This window comes from Emydura macquarii, unplaced genomic scaffold (genome assembly GCF_026122565.2).
Source record: "Emydura macquarii macquarii isolate MOO-44397 ecotype Brisbane River unplaced genomic scaffold, CSIRO-AGI_Emac_v2 contig_1363, whole genome shotgun sequence".
In the NCBI taxonomy this organism is placed as follows: domain Eukaryota; kingdom Metazoa; phylum Chordata; order Testudines; family Chelidae; genus Emydura; species Emydura macquarii.
This window is the reverse complement of record NW_027131500.1, coordinates 9,393,447-9,412,257: the sequence shown is the minus strand read 5'-3', so window position 1 is coordinate 9,412,257 and position 18,811 is coordinate 9,393,447. Positions and strand designations below refer to the sequence as shown.

The window sequence follows — 18,811 nt, the reverse complement described above, 5'->3', positions numbered from 1 at the left end:
TGACTTTTTTTTTTTTAGAACCAGTTTTATTTTTAAAAACCTTTGTCTCTGAATAGGGTCTTCTGACATTCCCAACAAACTGTGACAGGAAAAAGTTGATGCAACCAGCAACAGTTTAGGATACTATGTAAAGAAAAAAGTTCACAGCAAGAATGGATTCCTAGATAAATAACTTTTAAACTGTAGTGGTCTCTCACTCTCAAGTGTGGTGGGGAGGCCACTCTACCTCACTGTATCAGGCAACAGTAGTTTGGCTCAGGCAGTGCTGGTCAGGGCTGAGCAACAAGCAGTCTATAGCTCACAGCTTCCTCGTTGGGGCAACCAACAACCAAGGTACAGGCCTTCAGGCCTAGGATCAGTTGTGGAGTAGCAGCAAAGGGGATAGAGAGACGGGAGCCCACCCTAATCCATTGGGGCCCAGCACACGGCCCTATTAGTGGTGGGTTGTCCACTAGGTTGGTGGGAAAACCAAAATTCCACTGCCTTGTTTCCCAGCAGCACAATTTTACTGAAATCTGGTTCCCCTGGGCTACTTCCTGCCCCACTATAGTCAGTTTTGCTCAGTTGAGCTGGGGCTCTGTCTTGTAGTTGGGTGGCAGTCACTTCAGCCACTCCTCTGGGTCCTCTGTCTCTTCACTCAGTAGGGCACTGGTCTGCTCGACAGCTGATACAGGGTCCCGCAGAAGGCTCAGCTGCAGAGAAGAGTCATCTGTCTCCTTCCCTGGTGCAGTTGCAACTTAGCTGCAGGCCCTCCCTTTATACTTCCTGCCCCACCCTGGTACTTCTGGCGAGTGGGACGGGGCAGCTTTGGGTTCACCCACCGGGGAAGGGTAGTGGTCCCTTGCTCTCAAGTCTGGAGGGAAGCCACTCCACCTCACTACAAACCCCTAAGAGCCTCTACTCCCTCTTTTGGGGGAGGTTATTGGTCCGTTGTTGGCTGGGTGGAAAGAAAATATCAGAAAAGTAAATATTTCTGTTTTCTTTTCATTAGAGTTCTTTACTATTACAACTCATTTTTAGGACACTATTTTACACATTTTACACAGAACTATCTCTAATCAAGTAAATCTTTAAAACTGACCACTCCTATATGCATGCATCAACTCTGACAGCTGCCAGTAAATAATATATTATTTGTGCCTGATTGGTTTTGCATGTGTCTGAAGGACCACAACTTGTGCCAGGGTACCTATCTTATTTAACTGGAAAGAATCAAACACATCAGTGGTGATAAATAACAATTAGATCTAGTATAAACTTTCAAATGCTGATTTTTTTGACAAAAAGGGAACATTTTTCCCATTTTTCAACCAGCTCTAATGATATTGACAAGTATTGTGAAGGTGGGAGCAAACCGCAAAACCTACTTAAATATGCTATTAGCCAGTTTAAGCAATATTTTGCTTAATATATGCTATTGCTTAAGCAATATTTTGCTTAATATATAATATTGCTTGATGTGGGTGTTATTTTTTCCTGACATAATCTTCCACTCACAGTTGCTATCAATTTCCCTTTCATTCCCATTTGATGGCAGCCTCAACAAACTCCCCCTCTGGTTTTTGCTTCTCTATCAGCTACCTCTTCAACATTAAATCACTTCTGGTTTTCATGCCAGGAAAGCTTTACCTCAACCTACTGCTTTTCTTTTCCCTATTCTTCTTCAGTAACTCTTACATCCAGGACAGGGGAAAGAGGTGGGTTCCCTGAAGGACAGAGGTGTGTTGTGATTAGCTCTGTCCAGGAGTCCTGACTGTCCTTACTTCACCACTTCATGATGCTTCCAACCCAAGGAAAATTATCAGTCCTGAAAGTATAAAGTCCTCAGGACTGGTATGATTCATATGAGGTGGCTGTGACGCTGGCTGGATTTGGGGAGGCATTCATTATATTATTTAACATCAATATGTCAAAATCATAATAATTCATATGAAATATTCCGTGTCAGGTACTGTTAGAAAGGCTATAATGTGCCAAGATAGATAATGTTTATGTTCATGTGTTGTGTGTAATAGAAGTTATGGATATGTTTGATATATCTGTATTTCAAATTGTGCTATGCCTGGGCGACACCCCAGACAGGATGGCTACAGCACGAGCCTGCTTAATGACCCATTAAGAAATTCACAGGTACAGGGGGCCCAGGGGGAGAAGCCAGGGATTTACCTGATAGTCATCAGGACTTACTCATGTGACTTTGGACTCCATCTTATTCCTGTAAATTTCCACAAGCAGCATGGCAAAGGCCAAAGGACATAAAAGGCAGCTGCACCACATCCATTTTATGGACTTTCAAATCAATTGTATGTGTCTGGTTGCTTTAATCCTTTAACACTTCTCTTATAGTTTGTTTCTTTCTTTTTATAATAAACCTTTAGTTTTATTTACTAAAGGATCGATTGGCAGCATGGTATTTTGGGAAAGATCCAAACTTATATTGATCTGATACTGTGGCTGACCCTTTGAGGTCAGGAGAAACTTTTTGGTAAAGAGCATAGAGTTTTAAATATCTGGTCTCTTTATTGAACCTAGTGGCTGATAGGAAGCCAGAGACTGAAATGCAATAAAGGAGGTTGTGTATATTTTTATTTTGGCTTCTTGATAACCAGTGTGGGGAATCAGAAGCACTCTTTGTGGCTGGTTGGGAAGTCTGACTTCAGTGTCACCCACCAGTGCTGGGAGAATCCGCTCTCCTTTTACAGCCTGCCCTGACCTTGGCATTTTCAGGTGGCTATCCTAGGCACGGATGGGTCACAGTGGCAATCTGTTTTGAAATTTGCACTGAACAGAATGGAATTAATAAAGCTGGCTAGAAAATGTTGGAGGTGGAAGTTGAGGAGGAATCATGAAAAATGAGAATTTTTTTTTACAACAACCTTGAAATTCAAAAACAAAGAAAAAGATTATATAAATGTCAAAATATAAAGATTTTTTAAATATGTGGAGGAAGAATTAACCCAAAGAGAATCCCCAAAAGAATGTATTTTATTGAGTTGTTTTCTATCTAAATACCATATTTTGTGTATTTATTTTAGAAAGCAAACAGTGTCCTTTTATGACTGTATATTAATTTCCATATCTCAATGTTGATTTGCATAGGATTAATGCAAAGAACTAACCCTTTTTTCTAAACTGTGTGTTTTAAATATTTTGTCTATGCCTTGTGGCTGGCCAAATTATCCCAGGTTGCCTAAAATTATCTACAGCAATTCCCACTGGCCAAGAATGTTTCCAGTAAGATGGAATATTAATACATAATTGCACAGCATCAAAGTTACATTAAACTGCGTTGTTGGCATGATAAATATGCTCATAAAGGAACATCCACCTCCACAACAGAATATTTTAATTTGTATTGGTGTTCAAAAGAGCGTGAATGAAAACAATGCAGAAAATCGCTAGAGAGAAAAGGAAGTTAGTGTCCATTTCCCCTGTTTTTGCCAGTATATCTGCTAGTAATCTGTTTTTTACCCACCGCTAGTCACATGGGGCATGTCACTTCACAGAGTCTCCCCAGAAGTAAGGCATTGTCAGCAGGGACTTATTAGGAACAAGTCAGCACTATAGTGACTGCTGTTGCTTTTTCTTTCTTTCTTTCACCTCAACTGCCTTATTTGGAAAACCACAGTCCCCAGGCACCCAAATTATTCTCATGTTCTGATTCGACCAGGTTATTATACTGTCCAGTGTAGCCCTTTACAATTGATTAGGCTAGGTAACATCTCTGTGAATTGATTTGCAAATACAATCAAGGCTTGACTTTGTCAGCCTTACTCATATTACATAGTACCTTATTACACGGGTAGTCCAAACTTCCCCAATAGCTTAGGGTATGTCTACACTGCAGAGTGAAGTCATCTTACTTTAAATCAACTTTCACCTGCTGATTTTTAGAAGTCGCAGGAGCGTGTTCACACCACGCTCCTTGCACTGGGCTCGTGCGTCCATACTCGCCATACTTGAGTCGACATTGAAAGCAGTGCACTGTGGGTGGCTATCCCACAGTGCAACTAGCAACGGAAGATTTTCATCATCCCATGATGCTACGCTCCTTCCCCCTCCTTTCTTGCCCCAAACAAACAAGAAACCAGTTTTCACGCCGTTTGTTTATGCTGCGTGCTCCCCATTGCTGCAAAGACATGGAGCCAGCTCAACTCTGCGCTATTATTGTGAGCATCACAAATACATCACGGCTTATCCTGGATTATTTTCAAAGGCGAGAGAGAACCCGAAGCACAGACAACAGTGATGTCACCGAGGCTGCCCTGCTACAAGCTATAGCATGGAACAATTCCCGATTTCTGCAGGCTGTTACGCATCATTTGCAGTCAGTGGAGTGCCGGTTCTGGTCCCAGGAAACAAGCACAAACTGGTGGAACCACATTGTTATGAAGCTGTGGGATGATGACCAGTGGCTGCAGAACTTTCTTATGCAAAAGGCCACTTTCCTTGAACTTTGCGTGGAACTGTCCCCGGCCCTGAAGCGCATGAATACTCGCTTGAGACCGGCTCTGACAGTGGAGAAGCGAATGGCAATCGCGCTGTGGGAGCTGGCAACCCCCAACTGTTATCGTTCAGTTGGGAATCCGTTCAGAGTCAGTAAATCTACAGTGGGAGTTGCCATGATTCAAGTTTGTATGGCCATCAGTAGACTTCTTCTACGAAGGGTAGTGACTTTGGGAAACATGCAGGACATACTGGACGGGTTTGCCGCAATAGAGTTCCCAAACTGTGTGGGGTTATTGATGTCATGCACATCCCTATTTTAATGCCTGACCACCTTGCAACAGCGTACATAAAGCGCAAGGGGTACTTTTCAATGGTGTTGCAGGCCCTGTAAATCACAGGGGCCGTTTCACTGACATCTATGTGGGGCAGGCTGGAAAGGTGCATGACGTGCACATATTTAGGAACTCAGGTCTGTTCACGAACATGCAGGTGGGCACTTTCTTCCCAGACGGTAAAATTAACATTGGGGATGTGGAAATGCTAATAGTGATTCTGGGGGATCCTGCTTACCCCTTGCTCCTTTGGCTAATGAAGCCCTACACCGGGCACCTCAACAGCAACAAGGAGCATTTTAATAATAGGCTCAGCACTTGCAGAATGGTGGTGGAATGTGCATTTGGATGTTTAAAGGCCAAATGGAGATGTCTCCTTACTAGGCTGGACATGAGTGAAAAAAACATCCCATCAGTTATCTCTGTGTGCTGTGTTCTTCATAATGTGTGTGAAGCAAAGGGGGAAAAGTTCCTTCAGGGTTGGCCTGTGGAGGCAGAAAGGCTGGCTGCAAATTTTGAGCAGTCAGATGGCAGCAATACGCTCAGAGCCAGCCACGGAGTGCTTTGCTTTTGGGAAGCATTGAAAAACCTGTTCTACAATGACCCGCAGTAATTTTTTCTGTATGTTTTGTGTCTTTCTTTCCCATCCCCTCCCCACCATTGATATCAGCACCCTCCAAATCCCTCCCCAAACTAGCTACGAATTAATAAAGACGTGTATTGAAACACTGCAAAATTTTATTTATGAACATTCTGGTGAGTGGGGGGGGGGGGGCGTGTTAATTCACAGTTTAAAGTGATACTAAGCAACTGTGGTTGCTTGCAGTACAGTTCTCAATGGGGCTGCCGCGTCTTTCTGCTTGCCTCCACCAGGGTGGAGTGCACCACATAGTGCAGCCTGCCCAGTCTCCTCTGAGGCTGCTTGGGGGTGGGGAAGGGCAGCAAAGTGATAGGTAGAGGAGCATTCTGGAGGGGCTGTAGAGGGACTCTGTCCTGCTGCCGCTCTTCCTGTAGTTCCCCAAGATGCTCGAGCACATCAGCTTGATCCTGCATTATTTACAGCATCTCCTGCTGCATACTGCGCTCCTGTTCCTGTGCGGATCTTCTATGCTCCATGTCCAGTTTCTGGACAAGGACATCCTCCACGCTCAAAGCTCTGTCTCTGAGGCCGCGGAGGTGTTCATGAGCTCACCAAACATGTTGTCCTGTGTTTTTTTTCCTCTTTCTGATCTGGGAAAGTCTTTCTGCAGCAGTTCTGGTGGGGGGCTCAAGGCCAAGGTGTCTACAGAAAGACAATAAATGCACAACGTTGCCATTGTCAGCAGACCCAAAAAATTGAAGTAACTGCCACAATGTAAAAAGTACTTCCCTTCATGTGCACAAGGCTAAGCCAGACCTGCATTCCATTCTGAACATCTCAAAAGGGTCGGGTCGCTCTGCCATTACAGAGATGGTAAGCCAGAGGCTCTTTAATTTGTTATAGAGAGGCTTAATTATCAGTAAAAACCACAGTCCAAAATGAATGTATGAAGGGGTGACCAGGTGCCCCGCTTATATTCAGAGGAATGATGTGGGAGGAGGTGGGCAAAGTTGATCAGAGGATCCCGCGGGTTAATTGTATCGTCAGATACCTTTGGACAATTGTTGAACTGACTCATTATGCCCATAGAAAGGGGACTAGAGGAGTAAAGGGTATCGACTGTATAGCTCGGGTACTTTAATCTTGAGCCGTCTTTCCTAGGTGATCATGAGTGATATCAATCTCCTGAGGGTAACACAGGAGGAAAGAGAAGATTTGCTGCATGCAGCGGGGTACAGGCCTGGCCCTTATGCTGCTGTGCTGTGTTCCGCCATAATTCCGGCTCATTTGATTGCAGTGTGGTGTGGAAAAGTATCCTACAATGGTGGAAGAAACAAGGCTGCCCTCCCCAGAAACCTTGTGCAAAGGGTAACAGATTATCTGCATGAGAGTTTCCTGGAGATATCGACTGATGATTCTCAGAGCATACCTCTGCACATAATCTGTTCCGGGAGTAACCCTGTAGTCAAGTCCACTAACACCCAGAAATCCCCTTCCCCTGATTAAAAAGGGCATTTTAGACATTGGATCAAGGACATACCCACTAAGAAGGAAAAAAAGAACCTCACTGATGTGCCTTCCCTGGGATCCCGATAATTATTGCTGTCCTGTGTGTTGCTGGACTGCTCTGGGGTCAGGAATAGGTCCTGGTTGTCTGAGAGCATGGACACCCCGCTCTTCTGCACCTTGCTCTCCTCCTCGTCCACAGAGTCCTTGTCATTCTCTCAGGACTGGGATCCATCTGGGAGATATCGATGCTGCATGGTGGTGGGGTCGCCACCGAGAATTGTATGCAGCTTCTCATAGAAGCGGCATGTTTTAGGTGAGGAGCCAGAATGGCTGTTAGCTTCTCTAGCTTTCTGATATACCTGCTGTAGCTCTTTGATCTTCACGCGGCACTGCTGCGCATCCCTGTTGTGCCCCTTCTCCAACACATGCCCTGGGATATCTTCCTGCATATGTCCAAATTTCTTTTGCTGGCTCTGAGCTGAGCCATAAGATTCCTCGCCCCACAGACTGATGAGATCCAAGATCTCTGGTCGACTCCATGCTGGAGCGCGTTTGGGCCTTGCAGTCACCATGACGAGTTCAGCTACAAAGCTCTCTCCACACTGGCTATACAGAAAATGAAAATTCAAATTTTCCCGGGACTTGAGAGGAGGAGCTATTTCTTGTTTGTGTGGCCACGTAACAGCAGAGCGTGAATGTCCAGAGCAGTCACAATGGGGCATTATGGGATAGCTCCTGGTGGCCATTAACATTGAATTACGTTACGCTCTGTCTACATTGATGCAAATTCGACCCATGAAATTCGAATTATGTGCTATGCCACTTGTGAAGGTGGTTTTATTAGGTCAACTTTTACCACGCTTCAAGTCGACGGAACTAATGTGCCAGTGTAGACGCATGCTTTTGGGGTTCAATGTAAGCGACGTTACATTGACCTTTGTTGACAGTGTAGACCAAGTGTGAGTCTAAAGGAGATAAATGATTTCCAGTGAAACTGTTTGTGAATAAGGTACATGTAAATTGGGCAGAATCAGGCCCACAAGCTCTAATGGCACTACTCAGGCTTTGAAGGCCTGATCCAAAGTTCACTGTAGTCACTGGGAAGACTTTCATTGACTTCAGTGGGTCTTGATTCAGGCCCTATATGCATTGTCTTCACTTGTGCTTTTAGATGGTAATGGGGCAGGAACTTGATAACAGGTACCTATTGTTGTACAGCATGGTGTATGTTTATAGCGCTATATGCATGATGATACATAATTATTAAAATAAATCTTTAACATGGAATGAGCCAGACTTCTAGAAATTGAAAACTGTATTTCATCTTTAAGAATATATCTCCCCGTTGCCAGGTATTTTATTATATTTGAGAGGAATGTAAGTAATATGCTCATTTATAAATAGATTTATTTTTGTAAATTAAAACTCTATGCCAAATAAACATAGTGTTTATACCCATTAATAAATAACATGCTACAATTTGAGAGCAATTTATTCTAAAATATATATCTTGCTGGGCTGTTTTGTCATATCTCCCAAGTTAAACAGATTTGGATGTGGTTAGCTGGTGGCTGAGAGGTCAATGGAAGGCTTGTTTACATGGGGAACTATAGTAGTATAATTATACCTCAATAGTTATCACTGTGCAGCTCCTGTGTGTACTACCTTTCTCTGGATTAGTTTATACTGCTTTCAAAGTGACACGCTAAACTAGAAAGCGGTATTCTTAGATCAGAATAAGTGTCTTGCACGCAGGGAGCTGCAAAATTATAATTATAGACATATAATTATATAGTATGGTTATTCTAGTAAATTTCACCTTGTAGACAAGCCCGAACTCTGTGTGTGGCAGTAAGTGGTGATTCAATAGATAGAACTCTTCTTTGTGAGTGACTGCTGTGCCAGTGACCCACTTTGTGCATGAGGACACTGGGTTCTCTTCTGAGCTATAAAAGCAAGGTCCTTGTGGAAATCCCTAAAGACTTCATTAGAATATTGCATTTTGTCTCTGGTGATTTTGTCAGGAATACCAGGAATAGACCAATAGACTCTCTGCTCTGCTCCAAAGTCTAGCTGACAACTGGAAACGATTCAGCAAAAATACTGCATAATATAATATTCACACTGTTAAGGCATCTGAATTCCTGAAACATTAGACCGCTGTTTCCAGTGTCTGGCTCTTCTTTTCTCTACATGAGCTGGAACTTGATTTCCAAACCAATTTTGTTTTAACCTCAGTCTGAAAAGACTCATTATCATTGTACTTGCAGGTGGTGAGGGAAGGGTCAATATGTATCAGTATATTTGTGCTTTTGGCAGCGATACGCCAAAAATACACTTAAATTAATCCTTTATTATTGCATTAATGGGTAGTGAATATTGCAATCCATGGTCTAGCCCAAAGATGATTTTTTCCCTGCCTTAAATGATTAAGGTCAATTGTTTCACTATTTGCAAAGATGTCAAAACCATACCCAATTTTCCCACTCAAAATTATTTCTTTTCTCTTAGGGTATGTACACACTGAAGGTGGCAAATTCATTGCCGTCAGATTGATCTATCTGGATCGATTGAGCGGCAGTGAAGACCCACTCAATTGATCTGTAAGTCAATTAAATTAAACCACCTCCTCAAAAGTGCTGTGTCGATGGGAAGTTAGGGAAAGAGACGTTAGGAAGTCGACGGGAGTCAACTCCCATTAACTGCTGCCAAATTTACTGGTAAGTGTGTACTAAGACTTAGTCTCCTATAACTCTGATAAAGCTAAAGCAATTCAGCTCAAACTTGGCAAAATAGTAGCTTTTTCCTGAAGAAAAATCAAGTTACGCTTGAAGCACAATGGCTGAGTATTTAAATTATAAAAGCGTGAAAATCTGAACTCTCCCAGAAAAAAAAAAATCTGTATTCCTTTGAGTGACTAGGCACATATACACTGGAAGTGGAATGTATGTGCACCCAGTGCACTCAAGTCAGAGGCCTTTCCCACTTGGCAGCCCCACTCCTTCCTGGTCTCAGTGCTGAGCTGAGGACATAAAACGAGGCATGTCTGTGGCCTCCCTCTCAATGCCCATGGTAGGAGTTGGAGCTCCCTGTAGCTTTTGCTTCAGTTAACCAACTTTAGATCTTTAGTGTATGTAGTTCTTATAGATTAGTTAGTTAGCATTAGTAGATCTAATGATAGTTTTAGATAGTCAGTATGGGTTTGTCATGAAAAAATCTCCAGGCTTTAAGCAGTGTGCCACTTGCAGGGCTGTTATTCCTGTCACAGGTAGGCAAAAAAGCTGCTTAATTCCTCTTGGAGAGGGGCAGGTGAGGGACAAATAACCTATTTGTGCCTCCTTCCCAAACAGGACTAAAAAACGGGATTTCCACCTCAAATTTCACCACATGAAGGAGGTGATGCATCACTCTTTGGAACCAGGCCCAATTCACAAGATGACAGACTGAGTCCACCAGGAGTGCTCCTCCAGCAGCTTCAACCTTGAAGCATAAATCTGGAGAGAAGTGTTGCTATTCCTTCTCCGCGATGGGCTCTTCCAAGAGATCCAAGCTCTCTGATTCAGAAACAGTCAAAGTCCTGGCCTTCTCACAAGAAGGCTTCTAGTAATTCCTCTGGTGTTGAGTCAAGGCTTCGCATAAATACAGGCACTTACCAAGTCCATCTGGGGTGGCACTGTTGACACCAGCTTCTCTGTGGCCATTGAGGCTGGTACCTTCCTCTTTGTTGGATTCTCCTTTGGCTTCACCAATTCAGATGCTGTTGCACCATCGGAAGACCACCTGGCTCTCTTGGGGCCTTTGCTCTGCAAATCTACCTGTTCACGGGGGGGTCATCTTAGCCTCCCACTTCTGGACTTTTCATTGCTGTATCTGGATCTGGCCTCTTCAGCACTGTCAGCACCATTGACACATGTTGTTCCATTGAACTTGGTCAGCATTCCCATTGCACCTGGCACTGTCTGTCATCTCTCCTGTACCTTGAGTTGGCGTCAATTATTAGTTCAGCATTCTGACCATTCTTGAACTTCGTCTGACCAGTGAAACTCCCAGATACCAAGGTCCCTATGGACCCCGAGAGGAAACAAGTCTCCCTTTCCAAATGAGGCCTACATCTCATTGGATTCTAAGTGTGAGAGGCCAGTATTCCCATCAAGGTCCTTTCATTCATCTCTTAGACCTTGTCCAAGGGACAAAGCAGAAAGAACAGGACTAGTAATCTTATAAAGAGGCTCCTGTGTGTTACCCTACTCAGAAAATAGAAAACCCTCCATGGACTTGGACAGTCTTGGACTGTTCTGAGGGAATCTAGACCTCCATCAGTTAGTCCAAGAGGAAAACCCCTCTTGTTTCTAGGGAGGCTTCTTCTGCCATCTCTCCACTGGGATTCTGTTGAGAAAGGGGAATTGATGGAGGAACCCCTAAATGTTCTCCCCTGCTCTCCATATTTTATCCTCTTCTCTGGATGAAGCAGTCACTTCAGAGTTGATGTCCCTCCTCCAGCGGACTTTAAAGTATTTTGGGATTTGATGAGAAGTGTATCCCCTTCTCTACGCATGCAGGCAGAACTTGAACAAGAAAACCTGCTGAGCCTCGTTGATATTTGACAGGCCCCTGCCCCACAAAGGGTTGCCTTTCCCATTAGTGAAGTCCTGCTAGAACTGGAGAAAGCCCTCTGGCAAACTCCAGCATCTATACCACCTGTGGCCAACTGGATGAATAGATATTACCACATCCCTCAGCAGGATTTTGATTATTCTTGACTCATTGGTGGTCACAGTCTGGGTGAGTCAGTACTGATTCATGGATCTACACCAAGCTTGGTTCAACTCAGCAATAACCTTGCCCATAGTTGAGGGGCTCTTTTCTCAAAACCAGGAAAGTCTCTAGCTACCAACCTCCAGATGGTACCATCTCAGAGCATGGATGAGCTGTGGCTGAATAATCATAAAATGCCATGTGTGATGGAGTCCCACAGGAACAGTGCTCTGGAACCACTCGGGGCGAAGCCAGCCAGGACCCTAGTGCTTGGAGTCTGACCCTCCCTCCCCCAGATCTCAACACACCAGTGCAGCCACCTCCTGAATCTGGCCTTGGAATGTTCACCACCCCTGCGTTGCCTGAACTCCCCTTATGAGTCCCCCATGGATGGGACTCTGCAGAGCTCCTACACGCCCCCAAAGGGGCCATGCACCCTGCCTTGCAGTCAGAAGTCAATCACACCTAGCATGGAAATCAGAAGGGTTTATTAATACTCAGGATCACAACATAGAAAAACCATTAGCAGATTAATTAGAAGTTACAGCATCAACCAACTAGGGAGCCTCAGAACCCATTCTCAGGCCCTGCTCCTGAGTCCCCTTACAGGGGACTGCCCTTCCTACCATCCACCCCCCAGAGCCATTCCCTTGCCCCTCCCCAGTCCTTTGTCTCCTTCCTGGGCAAGGTGTCTACCCCGCCTTGTCTCTGCCTGCCGCAACCTGTTAAAACCTGTTGCAGTTGGTTGATCCAGGGCAGGGGGTCCTGGCCATTGTTTGTGTATGTGTGGCTGGGGAAGGCCCATCCGCCCTCTGCAATGATCACACCCGAAATACATGAGTAATATATAGGGGAAACTGAGATGCGTGTACACTCAGAGGAAACCCCAAGAATATCTCCACTTCATCACACCATGCTCTCAAGCTGTTCAAGCCATCTAGGTGAGCAGCAGGAAAGAATATATTAGAACACATATGGAGCTAAGTGGAGAATGTTTTCTGTTTGGGTGCGGTCTCATCACTTATTGACCCATCTCACAGAGATCTCATATTTATTAGACTATCTGTTAAACTTGAAATTGTTAGTCCTATCAGTTCTGTGAGAGTCCACCTGGCATCAATATCTGATCTGCATCCGCCACTGGATGTGTTTTCCATCTTCTTTCCCTCTCTGGCTTCCAGATTTTTGAAGGGCCTAGTGAACGCCAACCCACCTATGTCTGATACAGTATCTTTATGCAATCTTAACCCTGTCCTCTCCAGGTTAATGGGGGTTCTCCCTTTGCACCTGTGGTAACAACCTCACTATCGCTGTTGTTTATGAAGACTACATTCCTGATGACAACCACTTCTGCAAGGAGAGTTTTGGAATTTCAAGGTCTCTCAGCTGAACCTCCTTTCACAGTTCTTCATAGACAGTTTTTCTTAACTCACATGCTAAATTTATGCCGGAGATAGTTTGAGCTTTCCATCTGAATCAAACCATTCATCTTCCAGTGTTTTTTTTCCTGAAACTTCACTTTTCCAAAGATAAAGAGAAGCTCCCCACCTTGATATTCGTAGAGGTCTGGCATGCTATCTGGATTACACAAAGTCCTTCGGAGCCTCTCCTAGGCTTTTTTGTTTCCCAGGCTGAGAGAGTTAGAGGCCAACAAGTAACAGCTCAGCTAATGTCTTATTGGATTTCTGACTTCAATAAGCTGTGCTACAGCCTTGCTAATGACTCCTCTTCCAAGGATAACAGCTCTTTACTGGAGCTTAGCCTTCTTCATCAGTAACTGTTTTTCGTATGTTGTGCACACATTTATTCCATGACTCTCCCGCCTTCCCTACTACTTTGGACATTGTAGATGCAATGGTTCAACGGAATAGAGAGGGAGACAATGGACACACCTCTCTTATGTCTTTGGCTCAGTGCATGAAATATGGGATTCATGCACTGCTTAGTGATGATGCTGTGAAAGTGTCTGACTTGACTTCATTGAAACCTATGGGTCCACAACATATATAGAACAACAGTTACTGTACATATAAGTAACTTTTTTTTTCAAGGGAATACTCAGGAAAAACGAATTTTAAACTTCAAAAGTTTCTCTATATGGTGTCTCTCTACTCTCTATCTCATCCTGGATAAATGTTCAGTAGAACCTCAGAATTACGAACACCTCGGGAATGGAGGTTGTTTGTAACTGAAATATTCGTAACTCTAACGTTATGGTTGTTCTTTCAAAAGTATAACTTGAACATTGACTTAATACAGCTTTGAAGCACTACTTTGCAGAACAAAAAATGCTTTCCCTTTATTTTTTTAGTAGTTTAACACAGTACTGTACTGTATTTGCCTTTTGTTTTTTCTCTGTGGATGCCTGATTGTGTACTTCTGTACACTTGTACACCAAATGAGGTGTGTGGTTGACTGGTCAGTTCGTACCTCTGATGTTCATAACTCTGAGGTTCTACTGTATATGCAATATACTTATAGTGCCACAGTCCTTAAACATTTCAGAAAGTTGAATGCAGATTGAAACAATTAGATGATTTGCAAACAGTAAAAGACGCCTCCTGTTTATAAAACATTAGGTCATCCAACCAAAAAGTAGAAACAATACTATGGGAATTTGCCACTGACTTCAATGGGACCAAGATTTTACCCTAGGTGCTTTAGGTGACCAATCAGAATAAATAAGGAATGCCAACTATATTCCGAGTGACCTGTATTTGAACGAACATAAGCTAAAGTTTGCTCATAGTTAATTATTTGAAGAAAAATAATATTAAATTTTGGGAAAAAAGCCTTATTTGCAAACAGAAAAAGGGCAGTGTTTGTAAGATAAGTTATACACAAGTATTTCAACCAGGGCCTTACCTGGAGTCCCCTGCAACACACACATGCATCCCACTCTTCCACCTAAAGTGTTCTAAAATAACCTATTCTCTATCCTATTGTGGACATTATTGGCAGGATACATATCAAACTGAATTGCACTTGAAGGGAGAAGTATAGTTGATCTCTTCCCCTCTCCCTCCGCCCCCTTTTGCTCACCTAGAAACTGATGTTCATGCACATCCTTAACAAATTTTGTCATTCCAAGAAATACCATCCATGAAACTATACTTCCAGGAGGTATGTCACAATGTTTGCTTTGTCAGTCAATGGCTCAGTGAAGTAGTAATGATGAGCTTCTTCCTAGTGCTTGTTTTATTTTGTAGTGCAATCAGCAATCCCTTTCCTGACTGCTTAAATATTGCCTATAATATGTAGTTAATCGGGAATCTTACAGGCATTCTTCGTGGCCGATATCTCAATAAAGAGCTGCATTCACTGCAACGGATCCTGTCACTTTCTCCACCATGAACAATACAAATCTCATATATTGAAATATTGTTCCCTGTTGTTTTGAAGGTGTTACAAAATATTGCTTCACTCCTTAAGCAAAACCTCTATTGAAAGCTAACGGATTATATTTTTTTATTAGATATGGCAAGTTTAAAAAAACATGACTAGCTTTCTGACGATATGCTTTCCTCTATCCTACCACCTTTTTAAAAAGAAACCTAAAATATACAGGTCATAAATCTTGTTCCCATTGAAGCCAATGGCAACAGACATCAGTGTCCCCATGGTAGGGGAGAAATAGGTCTCAGCTACAGTGAATTTCAAAGGGATTGCTTTACTGAAGCAACTAGAAACAAACAACATCCTGTTGCCGTTCATGACTCTAATTACCAGGCTACCTAAACAGCCTGTGCTGGCTAATGTCACTTAGGGTGAAAAATCGGAAGACTTCTATTTATTTATTTTTTGTGGGAGGGGGGAAAATAGGAGGAGGGTATAGTTGCCTATATAAGACAAAGCCCCTAATATCAGGATGGTCCCAATAATTTCAGGATGTCTGGTGAGCCTAATGTCACTGCACAAACTCTTTTTAAAGCTTGGTTTCACTTCTCTGATTGACTCTAATAGGAGTTTTGCCTGAGAAAGGACAGAGTCAAAATTGGGGGGGAGGAGGGCGTAGAGCTCTGGGTTTGGCCCGTTATTGATTTTTTTTCAGCTTTTTAGCTGTTCCACTAAAAATGGAAATTATAATTGATTTTTCTCTTTTTTGAAGGGGAAGTAGATGCAGTGTTCTTATCCAATTAATAAAATTTAAACATACAAACATACAGGATGTCAAAAACAAACAAGAATTTTAATAAATCCTTCTGCTATTTAAATTGTTTTTATCTTCATATCAAAATGTAGTTAAAATAAATCTACTTTAAGAATTCATTACATCCAAGAGTCTCATGAAATATAGCTAGTTTAGCACATGTTCATTAGGCAAATTTATTTCCTCTTAAGTATACTGGAGTTTTACCACTAATGTGCTCTGAGGTTTGCAAACCTAGACTGTCAGTAAGTCAAGTGATAGATTCAAGGAGCTCAGTCTATTTAGCTTAAAGAAAAGGTGAAGGGGTGACTTGATTGCAGTCTATAAGTACCTACATGGGGAACATACGTTTAATAACTGGCTCTTCAATCTAACAGAGAGGGAGATAACACAAACCAATGGCTGGAAGTTAAAGCCTTACAAATTCATACTGGGGATCAGGTGTATGTTTTAATTTAGAATAATTAACCACTGGAACAACTTACCAAGGGTCTTGGTAAATTTTTCATCACTGACCATTTTAAAATCAAGATTGTATGTTTTTCTAAAAAGTATGTTTTAGGAATTATTTTGGGGGTGTTCTAGGGCCTGTGGTATACAGGAAGTCAGACTAGATGATCACAATGGTCCCTTCTGAATCATAGAGTTCTGAGGAAATTTACTCTGAAGGAAACAGAACTATTTAGCAGCATTTCTAAGGAAAGAATGTGTTGACAAAAACTCAAGAGAATTGAAACGCTATTTTTCTTCTTTGCTCTGACTTAGGCTGTCATACTTTTATAAGAATTAAAAGAGAATATTGGGGATGGTTATGATCTCTTAGGTGCTGTAGGAAGCTGCTTCCTAAAATGTTTTGCAGACAACCTTCACTTCATTTAATTTTTCCTGTGCTATTATCCATCAGAAAGGGCGGTTTTACAAGTCTAAAAGGCGTACAACCTGGTAGCTGGCCAAGGTACTGACACTGGTTTCCCTTAAAGTGTATAAAATATTGCTATTGTTATAACCACAGGGTCAAACCAATTGCAGCTTTTATGAATTGACTTTTGCTATAAACTGACTGAAATGGTGCTTACACTGCCCTCCTTTCTCATTTTAGGAGCTCATTTTCTTTCACTGTACCTTTTTTACAGAACTTCATTAGGTCTCTTAAGGATGCTAATGGCCATAATTTTGAAGTTGCTCACCTTCAAAGATTTTTACACATGGAGATTTTATTAATGTTTATTTTTATTTGATATTTATATGAAATATGATCCTGTAATCAGGAAATGCAGAAGAATGAAACACAGACATAGGAATGGATTTTAAAGCAGAAGTTAACTTAGGGAAGAGGGAGTTAATCCTCCCTCCTTTATCTCCTGCCCCCTACCCCCAAAATACCAAACATTTATTAGGATCCTGTACAGTGTTAAGTATCATCCATGCCACATAACTAATATTCAGAATTGGCCCCATTCAGCCTAAACCCAGTCCAGCTCTGAATCCTCTTCTTCACCCCTCACCACATGAGAGTACACATGTAAGATAAATCAGCCTGCAAAGACCTTAAGACTCCCCTTCTTTCTCCAGGCTAATAGGGGCCAATAGTTATCCCTCAGGTATCATCAGACCTCTGGCAGCAGTCTCTTTGAGACTATCACACCTACACTAGACACCAGAACAGTGAATTCTGATATTACAAACTCCACTTAAAAATATAGTCTCTTAAATTCCTGTCCTTATTATCCTAGAAACAGGCTTCAAGAATGGTGTGGGGGGAGGGGGGGGAACCCACCAGTCACTTCCATCAATCCTTCCCTGAGGGAAAAATTCCTTCTTGATTCCCAAAACTATTAATTAGTCAGACCTGCAGCATCCTTGAACTGTGTCCCTGAGTGTATGTCCATTATAGGGCAGAGAGAATGGAATATCAACCACAGTAGAAGATTATTGGATGTCCTGAGGGTTTCAGATACATCAAGGAGGGGACTGCAAGAAGCCACTAGTCCTCCCCTGTCCCCTCTAAATACCTCTAATGGCAGGAGGTAGTGACATCTCCTCCTATTCCTGCTACCTTGGCATGATTTCCCTATGCATATGGGGAGGGGAGCAGGAGGAAGGCTCCTATGAAGCTGAGCCTTCCTCCCTCCTTTCAAAGTCTGTCTGAGATGGGGATGTTTCTCTATTTAAATTGCTATGAAGTTTTGTGAGTAAATGCTGAAAATATATACCAGACACAATTTTTTAGAATTAATATTTACCTTCTCAGGTGGGTGCACAGGAGAATCCCACCCTGTCTCTGCAACTGTTGTCTTTTAGGCAGCTAATTTGATTCCAAAATAATTATAAACAAACTCCTTGATTCTTATTCCTCATTCAAACATTGGAAGAAATAAACTTCTTGTTTAGAATGAATGGTTAGATCATGGTATTAAATGTTGAGTGAGTTTAGGTAAGGATCTGATGTCTGTGAACAAAATCACCCCTCTGTTCATACCCTAAAGATTATTGTAATATTTTTTGTCCAAAATATGCCTTGAGATATCATTTAAAACAACTCAATGATCATCAATATTCTTGTGTAATGTATGTACAAAATGCATATTAAGAATTATTAATATAAAATGAAATTATGACTACAATGTGTTTACCAGACAAGTCTGGGGAGGGGGTAAACCAGTTTCCCAAAGACAAAGGACAAGCTCACACCTCCAGCCAGGTGTCACCAAAGTTGATCGGTAGTCACCTGGTAAGTGGCCATTTTTGGGCAACGAAGCGAGGGAGGAACAGATCGATCTGCCTTTTAGCATGTAACTGCATGGATCCTCTTTCACCACGAGACTCCATGTCTCTGTCATCACAGCTGGAATGAACTTTATATAGGGGTAGCCCTCAGGAAAATGCATTTCAAAGAATGACTGGACTATAAAAGTGAGGCTCAAAAACACCCTGAGCAAGCATGCGGTTTCTCTCTCTCACCTATGTTAGAGACAAAGGAACCAGTCTTTACAAATTTACCTTAATTATAAGATCAACTGTAAAGTGAGTGAGTGT

General features: G+C 42.4%; 1 protein-coding gene across 2 annotated transcripts in view; it reads left to right on the top strand.

Moving 5' to 3' along the window:
* GALNTL6 (polypeptide N-acetylgalactosaminyltransferase like 6) overlaps positions 1-18,811 on the top strand; it is an 834,312-nt gene that overhangs the window by 371,767 nt on the left and 443,734 nt on the right. The gene's annotated exons all lie outside the window — the stretch shown is intronic.